Consider the following 15344-nt stretch of genomic DNA (forward strand, 5'->3'; position numbering starts at 1 on the left):
TTGTTTCATGTGAGTTCTCATGAAATCTGCTTGTTTAAAAGTGTGTAGTACCTTGCTGGGCTCATGCTTGTAATCCCAGCACTTTGGAAGACCCAAGTAGGTGGATTGCTGGAGCCCAGGCGTTCTAGACCAGACTGGGAAACATGGTGAAACCCTATCTCTACAAAAACCACAAAAGTTAGCTGAGTATGGTGATGCATGCCTGTAGACCTAGCTACTCGGAAGGCTGAGGAAGAGGTATCACTTGAACCCAGGAGGTGGAGGTTGCAGTGAGCCAAGGTGGCAAGATGGCACTGCTGCTCCAGCCTGGGCAACAGAGTGAGACACTGTCTAGAAAAAAAAAAAAAAGTGTGTATGGCACCTCCCCGCTTTTTCTTTCTCTTGCTCCTGCCATGTGCAGTGTCCACTCACCCTTTGCCTTTCACTATGATAATAAGTTTCCTGAGGCCTCCCCAGAAGCTGATCAGAAGCCATCATGCTTCTTGTACAGCCTGTGAAACTTTAAGCCAATTAAACCCCTTTTCTCTGTAAATTACCCAGTCTCAGGTATTTATAACAGCACAAGAACAGACTAATACAATCTCCTAATCAAAGAGAAACGAGGCACTGGTAATATATGGCATTTGGTAGCATGGCCATTGCTCAGTGGTAGCATGGGTTGGACTGCAGGTTGAGGTTGTCAAGTGACTTGTGGAACTTGGCAATTACAATCATTGTAGGGTAGGCAGGATAATTCCAGTTCCCTGAATATAACTTTCAAAAATGCACAAAGATTAATCAAAACACTTGAATTGCCAACCATGAGCAGATGGAAAACTAACAAATCCTCAATTGTTGTTTTAAAGACATATTTTTTCATCTGAGATCTAGAAGAAGATGCCTGTTTCAAGAATTGCACAATTAGAACATTAATTGAATGCACCATCTCAACTGCTCTCTTATGCTAAGATATATTCTCTTGGGAATGAGCAAGGTACATATGAATAGAAATAAAAGAGACTGAAAATTTTAAACTTTCACATTATCCAAAAGCTTCCATGATAGAATTGCAGTTCCTCTCATCAATACTCTTTAACTTGCATGAGATTTACCAATACCTTCAAGACGTCCTGGTGCCACCCAATGGGATAAGGGTACTCCTTGGGATGTACCATTACCATCGTTCTTTCTCCTCAAGACCGTGATTAAAGGTAGATCCATATGGAGAAGTACAGACTTGTTCTGGGAGGAGGTAGCTTTTATTCAAAAGGAGTTGCCATATCCTGCCAATTTATAGCACAAAGTTTATAAGGAACAGGTATGGATGGATTTTTAAGAGTATTAGATCAGGACAAACATTGAACCATGAAGATTTGATTAAGCTGAAGTTATTGATACGTGTACTTTCTCTCAGAATATGAAATTTAGTAATTTGGCCTGGGCACCTGAGAACGGTATTATAAGTCTGCTAAGTTGATCAATTAAAGCCTGAATTCAACTGTGTTCTACAATTAATGAAGTAGAAACCCTCTTACTTTTCTAGCATACTTAAAGTATACAAAAGGCTCAGGGAGTTTAAGCCTAGTGGGTAACTCTGTTACGTGCCGGCTGCTCAGACACCATTTACTGTACTGACTGGAGATACTCAGAGGACATTCCATTTATCAAGCTATTAAGAGGCAGGGAGGAGAGCGAGCCCAAGATGAGTTTGTTTCTCAATTCAAGTAGCCACTACACTATTGATAATTCAACAAGCTGTGTGTTTTGATTGGTATTTTTATTCATTTGTATGCTATAGGTTTATGAAAATGTTAATATGTGTTAGTGAGGGAAGCACACACATCCTTGAATACACAATTAAGCAACTGTCCTCTGAGGCCTGTGACAATGGTGAAAGAAGTCTCAATGGAATTGGATTTTATTATTTTAGTTGGGATAATAAGATCCCAACAGGAATAAATCTAACATAATTATCATGATATGCTACGGCGAGACTGTGGTAACCAGATGGCCCTGGCATGCTGCAATCCATGGATAATTGATGACAAGGTCCCTAAGAATGAGATAGCTGGACAGCCTTCTGAGGGGTTGTTTGGCCAATGTGTCTCATAATGTCTAGGTCTGTTTGGCCAAAACTCAACTTGAGTTAAACTAGTGTGGATTCTTAGCCAGTAATAATAAGAATGCACTAGGAATAATTCTCACAGCTCACTCAGAGACCTGGGGGGAATAATGTTTTCGAATATTTCAAGGGTTATTTCATACTGTCAATGGACTCCACAAGTTCCTGAGGGCATAAATCACCATTAAGATAAGAGTAGGTATTTAGGGGGGTCAGGTGATATCTAGAATCTTGACCTAAGCCTAAAAAAAAAGATTGAAAAACTGATGACAGAACAGGACAGAAAAAAATACGTAAATGGTCTTATTATAACGGGCAAAAATTATGAACATATTCGTATTTTGTGTAAATGTCCACCTAAAAGCAAAGGAGAGGCTTTCAACAATCAGGTGGTCAAAAGTGTTACTTTAATATCCATGGACTCAAAGGTACTGAAAATGTCTGTGACAGGTAGGGATGTTTGTAGAGTTGTAATTTTTTGTTGAAAGCTGGATGGTATGTCTCAGATTGTAGGAACTTAGGAAATAAACTTTTTAGTGTGAGATTTTTGTTAGTTTGGCTAGGAGCTGGGCTGGTATTTGCTGAAACTCTAGGTGCCAGAGACTACTGTTTATAATTTTTTTGGTCTATTTTCTCTCTTTCCCTTCTTGTCTTGGTTTTCCCTAGAAACTCTACCTTAAATAGCGCTGTTTTCTTGCTGCTCTGTTAATTGTAATGCACTGTCATACTGGAGCACTACTGTTATGGTGGCAACGTTTTGTGGAGTAGACATTTTGTAGCCTTATGTTTAAATCTAAAGTTTTTAGTTGGCCTGTGACCTTGGATGCACTCCCTAGCCTTTTTCTCCTTATGTGAGATACTTAGACTGGAGTGGCCTTCAGTTGGCTAGCTGTCTTTCCCCAAGTCAGAGAAAGGTCTCCTGAAGGTGTAGTGATTTCCTTTGTATGACAGGGTTTTGTTATGGAGATTTCTTTGGGCCTATTTCAAAATTATTATTTTCCCCATACTCTGGCCAAAACAAGAGGAATTTTTTTCTCTTATATTTACTGTGAAGATGGGGTATGTCCTGAAAATAAAACCAAGGAAAGTACAAAGGTGCCAGGGGCTACTGTAGGCTGAGCTCCTAGTAGTTTTTAGCTCTAAGCTTTTTTTTTTTTTGAAGTGGAGTCTCGCTCTGTTGCCCAGGCTGGAGTGCAGTGGCATGATCTCAGTTCACTGCAACCTCAGCCTTCCATGTCCAAGCTATTCTCCCACTTCAACCTCCCAAGTAGCTGGGATTACAGGCGCCTGACACTACGCCTGGCAGATTTTTGTATTTGTTATTTTTTTAGTGGAGACAGGGTTTTGCCACATTGGCCAGGCTGGTCTCAAACTCCTGACCTCAGGTGATCCACCCGCCTCGGCCTCCCAAAGTGCTGGGATTACAGGCATGAGCCATTGCGCCTTGCCTCTAAGCTATTTTTGTACTCAGCCTCCAGCATCTCATTAACATTGCCATTTAAATGTTTCTATTAGCTACTGGCCCCACTGGCTCTGTGTCAGGTTAGCTGATCTCAGCTGTGATTCTGTGTAGTCACCTGCTTGTCCACATTCTGGGGTGTGCATTTGCCTTGTGATCTCAATTCTTTGATGTATTTAAGGAAGGTTACTGATTTTTAGTTTGCTGAGCTTTTTCTTGTCATAAGGGCAGGAACAATAACTGAAACTGGAAGGTTTCATTGTTTTTTAAACACTAATTATTTCCTCGTTCTATATTTTTGTCCCAGATACCTCATAATCAAAACCCTTGAGATAACCAATGTTTTTACTTCGATTCTTGGAGAATTATGACTAAATTGGCATCATCTCTCAATAATATTTTGAATGTGATTTTGTGATTCACCAGTGCTGTCAATAGTTTGTTGTTGTTCTTGTTATTTTTCTTTTTTTCACTATATAAAAGATAATTATTGGTGTTCAGAGAAAAAAGAATAGACTTTCCTAGGTTTGTTCTGTTTGCCCCTTCATTTTCGTTAGCAGAACTTCAGCAACTTTCTGCTGCACCAGGAAACTAGTCCTTAGGGCCTCAATCACTGGACTCTTGTCTTCTGGTTTTTTGGCAATGAGTAGCCTTAGCAGCAAATAATAGAATAGGAGAATTCAGAAGTCAGAGTATTTTTCCCCTTTTTACCTCTGTGACTGGCCATGATTTGGCAGAGTTGGTGCTCCTTTAATTATGGTCATAGCTACTGCTCAGTGGACTTTCCTTTATGACACCATATCTCATTAGTCCCTGGAATACCATTTCCCTCCCTTTCCAGTTCAGACCTAGAGGTGACAACAACTTCTCCACTATTGCTAGTCCCTGGTGATTCTTGCTTCAATATCCTTTACTATTCTTTTAACTCTGTCCACACTGCTCTTAATAGTCCACTTGGGAAATGTCTTCATTTATCTCTGGTAATACATTATCTTTTGATTGTCGAGACCCAGACTGACCCTGACTGATTCAGGCAGCATAAGACCACTCAGTTTCTGAGGGAGGGGAAACACACAGAAGACAAGTGTAGAATATGAAGAAAAAAGGAAAGCGAACAACTGCAAAATATAAACTTTACCCATTTTAGATTTTGTTTCATCAAAAAAATTTTGTAATAGAAGATACAATGACTAAATCTAAGATCACAAAATTTTACGCTGCACTTGATGTCTTTCTATACATAATATGAAATGAAAGTTAAGCTTAAAAATGAACGTGTTAAATGCTTAAACATCACTTCAGATTTTTCTTAAACAACCTTGATTTTTTTCTGAATTGAGCATTTTTATATTGCATATTCCAGCTGAGAGCCATGTTGAAGTGAGTATTAGGAAGTCTTCTTAGTGATATTATTTTGGAGCTTTAGTTGCCATAACAACTTCGTTTACTTTTAAAAAAATGTTGAATTATATGTCAAACAGCAGATGCTTCTTATAGCCATTGAAATCATAAGCACTGCCATTCAACATAGAATATTAAAGAAAAATACTCTAGCAAAGCAGCTAATAATTTGAAGGACAAATTTTAGTTGGCATAATTAACTGGAAGTAAAATTCAATTCACATGTTTTCCTTTGTAAATACATTTTATTGTCTTTAATGTAAGAAAGCATTTGGTTTTCTTGACTCAGTCTTGAATTCATTTAATATATTTGCCTTTGCAAAGGTTCAGCAGGTAATGTTTTCTCTATATATTTATATTACAAGAAAATTTTTTTTCTGCTGTAGAAATACATGTTATAAATTGTCTACAAGGAAGGCATCATTTATATACCAATTTAAAAATTTAAAATAGAGCAACATGTAGGCATGTCTCACCTTTCAAATACAGATTTTTTCCAAAGTATAAAGATACTTTATACATTGAGAAGTATGATGTAAATTTACATTATTTTGCTAATATATAGTATTATAATAATTGCTTAAAGTAAAGCTTTTAGCTTGAAATAGTCTATTTAGGTTTAAAGTACCCAATTTAGACTGGGGTTAGACTGAGAGTGCTGGAAAAAACTTCATAGAGAGCTTCAAATCTTTGTCAGGGAGAGAAAAGACCCATCAAATTACTGAATAAGTAGCAGAAATTACTCGAATTTTCATGTTTGTCAAAGTTTACCATCATCATAATATTACAGTGTCTATATTAGTGGTAGTACAACGTAATAATGAGTAAACAAATGCTGTATGCCTAACAGAAAAATAACAAAATACTTTAGAAAAAATATGCGTAGATTCATTTGAAAATTTTTGAATGGTATAGCATATAATATGTAACATAATGCTGCCACATTAGATATAAAAATATATGTGCTAAGTGCATAAATAATATATTGATTATATCATATTTCAATGAGTGTTCTTACTGATTTCAGCATTTCTCTCTCTTATGGTTACATGTGATTAAATTTTTATTGTTTTTAATGTTTATTATTCAGGGATTACATAAGACAACATGAGTAAGGAGTCAGTTACATAGAGAATGGTAATGATAACAAAATAAGTAATGATAGCTAATACTTTTTATAGCACATATTAGATACAAAGTACTGTGCTAAATACACTCCCCCATGTTATTTCCTTTCATCCTCATGTTTACCCTGTGAGTTAGATATTATTGTTCACATTTTATACATGACAAAAAAAAAACACAGGAAGAAGTTAAGTAAATTGACTTGGACCTAAGTAATACAGTGAGGATTCATACCTGGGTAGTCTGGCCACAATGTCCATCAATAGTGACATAGTCCTACCTTGTAGCTCCACAGTGTTAACCAAAACCCAATATCCATGCATACTTCCACTCTACCATCCTGGGGGAACAAGATGGTTGTTTCCTCTCTGGCCTCCTGCCCATGTTCCATGCAGAATGAACCATCATGAAGAACAAACAGAAAGGGGTGATTCAATCAACAAAGTCAGATGTCTTCATTTCCTAGGGCTGCCATAACAAAGTGCTATACACTAGGTGGCTTAAACAAAACATACATATATATGTGTGTATATATATGTATATATGTGTGTATATATGTATATATGTGTATATATGTATATATGTGTGTATATATGTATATTTTTCTATTTATTTATTTATCGCAGTTCTAGAGATTAGAAATTAAAAATCAATGTGCAGGTAGGGTTGGTTACTCTTCTGGAGATCTCTCTCTTTGGCTGATAGATGGCTGTTCTATCTTTTTCTTTACATATTCTTCCCTCCATGTAGGTCTGTGGTCTAATTGCCTCTTCTTGTAAGGAAATCAGCCAGACTGGATTAAGTCCTATCCTTATTACCTCATCTAACCTTAATCACCCCTTTAAATACCCCACCTCCAAAAATAGTCACATTCTGAGGAACTATGGGGCTAGAACACTAACTGCCTGAGGGTTTTTTCCTGCCTCCTTAAAAGAATGACCATGACACTGTAGTAGAGAGAGTCTAATAGACACAAGTCCAGCCATGCAACCTGGGAGATGGAGTTAGCACTCAAATAATCTCCTCCAAAGCTTGTAGGTTAGAAGTTTTTCAAAGGCATTTTGGGGGAAGAGGTGGGGGTGGCCAGGTAACAGGTGCTTGCTGCTTATTAACTGGGGAGGAGGTAAAATAATAGGGAGTTGAAGCTGTCCTCCTGCAGGCTGAATTTTTCCTGGCCACAGGAGCAGGGTTGGCAGATCCAAGTAGTAGAGCCATCAGGTCCGGGTGGAGCCATGGGTGTCAGACATGCAAAAAACGTGAAGAGATACCTCAAAAGGCCAGCCTTAAATTCTACAATAGTGACCTTATTTGCAGGAATAATTGGGGAAATTGCGTATCTTATAACCTCCAGAATAACAGCTGACAGTCATTTATGTCTGTGCCTTAGCAGGACTAAGGCTTCTCTCCTCCGACCAGCTTGATGGCCTTTCATTAGCTTTACAAAAATGGTTAAGTTTTTGGCAAAGCCTATTACCATTTAAACTATAGCCTAAATGACTTCCAAAGTTAGCTTGGCCCAATAGCCCAGGAATAATTAAAGAAAAGGCAAGATGGATATAGGTTAGCTCAGATCTCTTTCACTGTCATGATTTTCTCACTGATACAATTTTTGCAAAGGTTATTTTATTAACACATATTTTGGAAGGTAAATGGTGGTGCACAATTTAGCTCATAATGTTAGTGGCAGTAAATCTGTATCTGAATGGGTCTACAGCAGTCTTAATTCTTGTCTCCTCAGAAGAAAGACTTTGGGCCGGGCGCGGTGGCTCACGCCTGTAATCCCAGCACTTTGGGAGGCCGAGGCGGGCGGATCACGAGGTCAGGAGATCGAGACCATCCTGGCTAACACAGTGAAACCCCATCTCTACTGAAAAAAAAATACAAAAAATTAGCCAGGCGTGGTGGCGGGCGCCTGTAGTCCCAGCTACTGGGGAGGCTGAGGCAGGAGAATGGCGTGAACCCGGGAGGCGGAGCTTGTAGTGAGCCGAGATGGCGCCATTGCACTCCAGTCTGGGCGACATAGCGAGACTCCATCTCAAAAAAAAGAAAAATTAAAAAAAATTAAAAAAAAGAAAGACTTTGATTGAGGGCCATAATGTAGAAGGAGAAACGAAGTTAGGTTTTACAGCAGGAGTGAAAGTTGATTGAAAAGTGCTAGAGCAGGAACAAAAGGAAGTAAAGTACAATTGGAAGAGGGCCAAGTGAGTGACTTGAGAGATCAAGTGTGCAGTTTGAAACTTTGACTTGGAGTTTTATATGTTGGCATACTTGTGGGGTTTGGGATCCCGTCTCCCCCGATTATTCCCTTGGGTTGGGCTGTCCACATGCACAGTGGCCTGCTAGCCCTTGGGAGGGGAGCATGCGCAGCGTGTTTACTGGAGTTGCATGCATGCTCACTTGAGGCATTCTTCCCTTACCAGTCGAATGTCTCTAGGAAGTTATATACCAGTTAAAATCTGCCATTTTGACTCTTAATGCACAAACTTGAACCCACTGGCCCAACTCCTGAGATCTTATCCGGAAGCTGATGATCACCAGTTTCAGGTGTTTCTGGTTACTGGGAGACTGCCTTTCTCTGGCACTGGCTGGGACCAGTTACTATTTTAGAGATGGGTATGGACAACAGACAGGAAATAATGGGTAGAAGAGGGTGGTTCCCCATGAAAGGTCCCAACCTCAAGCCTGGATACCCTCAGCCCTAAGTGAGAACAGGCATTCCTGCTTTTGTGCCCAAAAAGTTGCCTTTGGGTCCATGGTGCTCCCTATCCTGTACCAATATAAACCCTGAACCCCAGGCTCCAGAAGCTGGAGACGAGCAGTCAAATGGCAGAACTGAGCAGCAGAGAAGGAGAAAAGAGAAGGAGCAACTGAATGCTGAGAGGAGTTTGACTGGGGATGATGGGAGAGGAGATCAGCCACTGGATGGTCAAACTCCAGGGAAGATCATCTTCACACCCCATCCCCCTTCTGGCTCCCCATCCATCCCGCTGAGAGCCACCTCCACCACCAATAAAACCCCTGCACTCATCTTTCAAGTGTATTTGTGACCCAATTCTTCCAGGATGCTGGACAAGAGCTCAACATACAGAAAGCGATCACACTGGCCCTCTGCCCTTGCAAAAAGGCAGTGGGTCCACTGAGCTGGTTAACACTTAAGCCATCAACAGACGGCAAGACTAAAAGAGTGCACTGTAACACACACCCACTTGGGCTCTGGGAGTCACAGGCTCCCACCCCTGGATGCTGCCGTGGGGCCATAGCCAAGCACCCCGGCCCCTGTACCTGTCTGCATGCTCCCCCTCTCTTAAGGGGTTTGAGTAGCAGTGGTGATCAAACAGATGAGCCATACCGCTGTCTCATGTCCTATGAGGGGGGTCAGGGAACTCTTCTATTTCAAAGAGATAGTTTAACCACAGCCTGACCATCACCTAATGGTCTCCTGACATTCCTGGGGGGATGTGGAGGAGAGGGGCTCTCCTACCCTGTTCATGTCTGACTGGCTACCTTCTGTAAAAATAACACCAAATTCTTCCAGAAAGTACCAACAGCTTTAACCTTAAATATAAAAAACTGTAGGATAACTCTCCTCCATGCAAAAACAGAAAAGAAATGGTGCTCTAAAGGAAGAAGCATAGATATTTGGACAAGCAATTAGAAATGCCTGTTACAGTATATACCTTTGACTCATTTTGTATGCCGTGCCAACTCTGCTATTGTAAAACCCTATGTAAAATCACCTATTTAGAATTATTTTAAAATACTGAAGCTAGTTTATCTCAAAGCCTGTATATTTCCAGAGCCTGTGCTCTGGAAAAACCCTAGGCTTTGAAATGCAGATTATAATTAATTGCTTATCTACACTGGGTAGGAATTGTAAGACCTGAAGCAGGGAAATCAGTAGAAGGTGGTTGCTGTAGTACGTAGTTGGTCTTGTGCAATGCTATAATTGTGCAATTGCTATATTATATTATATAATATAAAAAAAGATATTGACGGTATGGAACATTACATTGTAAAAGTATAAAAAGCTAATTTCAGAGATGTGAAAACTTCTGATCTGACAGGAGCCCACTTATTACTGGGACATAAGGTCAGTCACACAGGACATTTCATGAGAGACTATGGAAGTACTGGAGAACCACAGTTGTTTTGAAATTACATTTACTCTTTGTTCAAGCGACATTATGAACTATATCCATTGTTTAAGCCCAAGTAAAGGGGACTGGACATCTGTGTGCAGTTTTCTAAGGTATTAGTATTTCTACTAATTCATAACATGTCAACGGGTTCTGGGCTTCCATGGATACTCAGAATTTGCACACATCTTCCAATGTTAAGAACGATCATTACTCTCCCTAGGAAGACAATCCAAAGACCATGTCGCTAATTTATAACTTGAAAATTCAGATTTTTCTAGGTGATAAATTTTTCTCTCCGTTGGACTGGATGTGGCTTTTATAAATAATAGAGATAATCTAAAACACATTTTCCCCCCTAAACATAACAATATTAAGCAAAAGGTAAAAAAAAAAAAAAAATAGAATGATAGTATGGACCCCAAATATCTGAAACAGGTCTTAATTTAGAACACCGATTTTGCCAAGGTGAAGGACACACCCCTGACAGCCTCAGGAGGTTCTGACAACATGTGTCCAAGGTAGCCAGGGTACAGCTTGCTTTTAAACATTTTAAGGAGACATAATACATCAATCAGTACATGTAAGATTTACATTGGTTCAATCTGGAAGGGCAGGACAACTTGAAGGGGGATGGTGTTCCAGGTTATAGGTAAATTCAAGCATATTCTGATTGGTTATTGGTTGAAAGAGTTATTATCAATAGAAAGGAATGCCTGGGTTATGATAGGGATTGTGGAGACCTAGGTTTTATCATGCAGATGGAGCCTTCAAGTTAGCAGGCCTTAGAGAGAATAGACTGTAAATATTTCTTATTAGACTTAAGGTTTGTATTAATGTTAATGCTGGAAGGATGCAGTGAAGCATATCCAACCCCCAACTTTCTGTCAGGGCCTGAACCAGTCTTTCAGGTTCAATTTTAGAGTGTGCTGGCAGAGGAGGAGGAAGTCCATTCAGATGGCTGTGGGGGCCTACAAATTTTGTTTTTGCTTATAATAAGAATTAGCATTAAAAGCTCTCAATCAGGCAGAAAGAGAACAGAAAATATATAATTGTCACTCGTCTAAAACAATTATCTAATCCTAGTAGATACAATAGGGAGGACCCTTTGCCATATTAAAATAGTACATTTCTAGTGCTGATTTTTGGAGATATTGCCTTATCTATTATCTCCCACAGTTATTATTTCTGCCTTACATGGGCTTCTTTGTCCATTGAATCTATGAAAGTCTATGGTGAATCTTGAGGAAATATATTTCCTAGTGGCTACACGGCTTTCATAACCAATTTTCTGTTGGTGTGATTTTGCAAAGCTGGAGATGATCTTCCATCAAAATGGTTACAGGTTGTTGACAATTCAGCAAGATTTTTTTGGGCAGTACAATTTTCTTAAAACCTGAGTTTGCAGTGTATTTTCTTTCAGTCAGTTCCTGGTATGAACTTCCACAATCAAATATCTTGTTTAGAAATACCTTGAAGCCTGTGAGTTCTCCTATTTCAACTAATGATTTCTTTGCTCTGAAAATTCCTAAGGGTTTTAGCTTGTCAATGCTTTAAAGAAATTTAAAATATAAAACTTACACTGGTCTTGGTGGCTCATCCCTGTAATACCAGCAATTTGGGACACTGAAGCAGGTGGATCACTGGAGGTCAGGAGTTCAAAACTAACCTGACAAACATGGTAAAATCCTGCCTCTACTAAAAATACAAAAATTAGCCGAGTGTGATAGCACATACCTGTAATATCAGCTACTCAGAAGGCTGAGGTGAGGCAGAAGAATTGCTTGAACTCAGGTGGCAGAGTTTGCAGGGAGCCAAGATCGTGCTACTGCAATTCAGCCTGGGCAACAGAGTTAGACTCTGTCTTGAATAAATAAATAATTAATGAATATAAATAATAAAAACCTAAAAGGCTTAAGTTATGAAGACAATCTTTTTCACCAGCAAGCCGACAATTACTGGCCTCTGAATAGCAGATAATTCTTAAGGGGAGATTTTGAAAAGGTCCATGGCAAGAGACTCTTATCCTTCTAAGGCTATCATCTTATAGATATTATAATTATTAGATAACATTTCATCTGGAGTACAGGAGTATTTTTTTCAATCCTTCAAGTTGACCCTCAGTTAAATAAACTTGAAGACAGCAGAGATGACCCTCTGTCAAATAAACTTGAAGACAGCAGAGATGAATTACTCAATGAAATATTTTTTTCACCTCTACTCGCACGTTGTCTATATTGGACCCAGGTTCATCCTCTAATATTCAGAGCCATATTGAAAGCAAAACATACCAATACCCCCAATGTTTATATTCTTTCCATTTATGCTGACCATGTTGTTATTAGTCAGCTCTTTCCCAAGATACAAAATTTAACATTTAGACCAAGTGTTTTGTTACAGCATCACAAAGGTCACCAGATTTCCAGACCCCAGTATTTATATCCTTACGGCCTATGGTGAAGTTCTTTCCTTCAGCCAATGTCACAGTTTTCTTATTATATTTTCCACAGCATCCCACTTCTATATAACAAATTCTGTATTAATTAAAGATTTTATTTAGCTGAGTATGATAAAATGAGATTAAAATTCTAGAAATAAAAGTGTTAGTTCCATTTCTTATTAGCACTATTGTCATTTTCCTTGCACTTGTCTATTTTGAATATATTTGTTTAATTTATAATACATATGAGAACCTAAAAACACCTATCCAAATGTGCTTTAAAAATAATACATAACCATAGACTAAAAATGAATAACGGAGTGAAGCTATCTTCCTAATACCCTAAGTTTTTGGATCTCTCACTTTTCTTCACATGAGAAAGTTAAGAATGTCTGAGAAATGGAATAACTGAGAATACCAGTGTTGATTCATATATTCATAAATCATAATTCATTTTACCTTTAAGATAAAAATTAGTAGAGGTTTTATTTCCTTCCTTAACTATACAGATGGCTGTGTTCAATCCTTGGTGTATATTTACTCAATGTTTTGCACAAAACAAATGTTTCATATTTTTGTGTTTTTAAACTGCAAGGATTGTAGTCAGATGGCAAATTTGATTATATTTTATATAACGAGTAGTTCAACATTGCAAAAAAATCCATCAGGAATTTTCTGATTAATACAGTTGCTGAAGATGCAAACATACTTAGGATAGCTAAATTATTTTTGTTTGCAAACAAAAACAACAGTATGAATTTTAAGGAGTCTCTTTTATACATTTGTATATTAAGGGCTAATCAATAACATTCATTTCTTTCTTTTGAAAAATTATGATTAATTGATAACGAAGACACAGAAGAAAGAAAAATCAAGCTCAGGAAAGAAAAATACTGAATATTTGTATGAACACCAACTGGAGACTGTAGCTTTAAATCAGTGGCTGAATATGCTCACCCACTGTACTCAGCCTCCCTTTGTAGAGGTTGGAGCGGTCCACCAAGGAGAAGATTTGACGCTTCTCAATAGATCTGTATTAAGTATGTATTTCTTATAATGTCCAGGGAAGAAATGGAGGAGAAATGATGCCCCAGTGACTAACAATTTACAGATGTTTTTGTTTGCTGGGTTTTTTTTTGTTTTGTTTTTATTCCTACTCAATAAACATAGGGGCAAATGAATATCACACCAATCAGATAACTCCTTTTTTTTTTTTTTTTCCTCTGTAAGGAGAAGAGAGGAAGATGTGGTCACGTGGAGTAGGTCAGAAAGTTAGAAAGGTTGACCTGTGGGCAGATTCCTCCACAGAGAGAGACATAAGGTTAGAGGATCAGTCCACATAACGAAAGCCATTTTCCTTACGTAAGCCGCCAACACCCATTATTGAAGGATTTTTACTGTTTCATTTTACAATTATATTATCTCCTCTTTGAATGTCTAAAGTTATTAAAATGATGCAAAGTTATTAACATTAGGAAGAACTAAGTGTGCTTCTTTCATTAATAACTAATGGTAATGAACTTCAGCAAAACCACAGAACTACTTTAATCTTTGTATTTTCATAGCACTAATGTAAATGTTAATGTAAATTCCATCCATGAAACCCACATCAATTTTATCAACAGTCGGCAGTATATGTAATCAGAATAAACTCTAAAACCTTATACATTCAAAAACCATTTCTCTAATTTTGCTTCTGCGAAGCGAAGCACTTATTTTTACCCAGTGAATAATCTTATAGTAAACCAAGGATTTCCCTCTGTAAAACTTATCTACACTGTTTCTTTATGTGCTAGAATTAGAAGTTACAAAATAGAAAATGAGAACAAAGCTTATCTCTTTACAAATTCACTTCATTTGTGCCTCTGTGGATTTGCTCTCTCACTTTCCCTAAGCCAACAATCTAGAAAGGTAAGGTCAATGGTAATAAGCAATTATAAGCAAATGTATTCTGTACTTCCAAATTGAGCAGAACTGAGGCAGAAAATTTAGTTTCCCTTCTGAGAAGTCATGATTTCTATCAGTGCACGAGGGAGTGAAAAAATTTTAAGCTGCTGCTACTTGAGGTATTTACTTGTTTAAAGCTTACAAATTTAAAATCCTTGATATGTTAATATTTAGGATATACATTTTTAAAATGAAAGGGAGCTAAGAGGAGTTATTTGTGTTTTCTTACAAGGTCCTCATCATATATTAAGAATTTCCATTTACAAATATAAATTTTTTACATCTTTTTACCAATTTTCTAAATTTATTACTGAGTATAAATCCAGGTCGAGCTGACTTCAGTTTTCAAGTCATATTTTAAACAGTCTGTCAAACCTTTTGAAATATTTGTCAACCATTTTGAAGTAAATTTTTAAAACAATATCAAGACAGACTCTGACTTTTATTATTTTTTATCAGTATTTTGTGATTCTTGACAAAGTAATGGTATTTCCTTTGTATAGTAGATTTCTTCAAAATCCTTTCTTTTTGTTCATCCTTCATCTCTCAATATTACACTGAGATGCTTGTTTCTGTCTCCGTGTGTGTGTGTGTGGTGTGTGTGTGTCTGATATGTAGCCCTAAGGATTGAAACATGTCAGAAAAGTATCTGCTACACAATTTTCTCCCCTTTGCTTCCTCCTAGGGATCATGTTAGAAATCATTAAAAAATTCTCTATTAATGTTGAAGGATCC

Source organism: Trachypithecus francoisi, unplaced genomic scaffold (assembly GCF_009764315.1).
Source record: "Trachypithecus francoisi isolate TF-2019V2 unplaced genomic scaffold, Tfra_2.0 Lachesis_group1, whole genome shotgun sequence".
NCBI lineage: Eukaryota > Metazoa > Chordata > Mammalia > Primates > Cercopithecidae > Trachypithecus > Trachypithecus francoisi.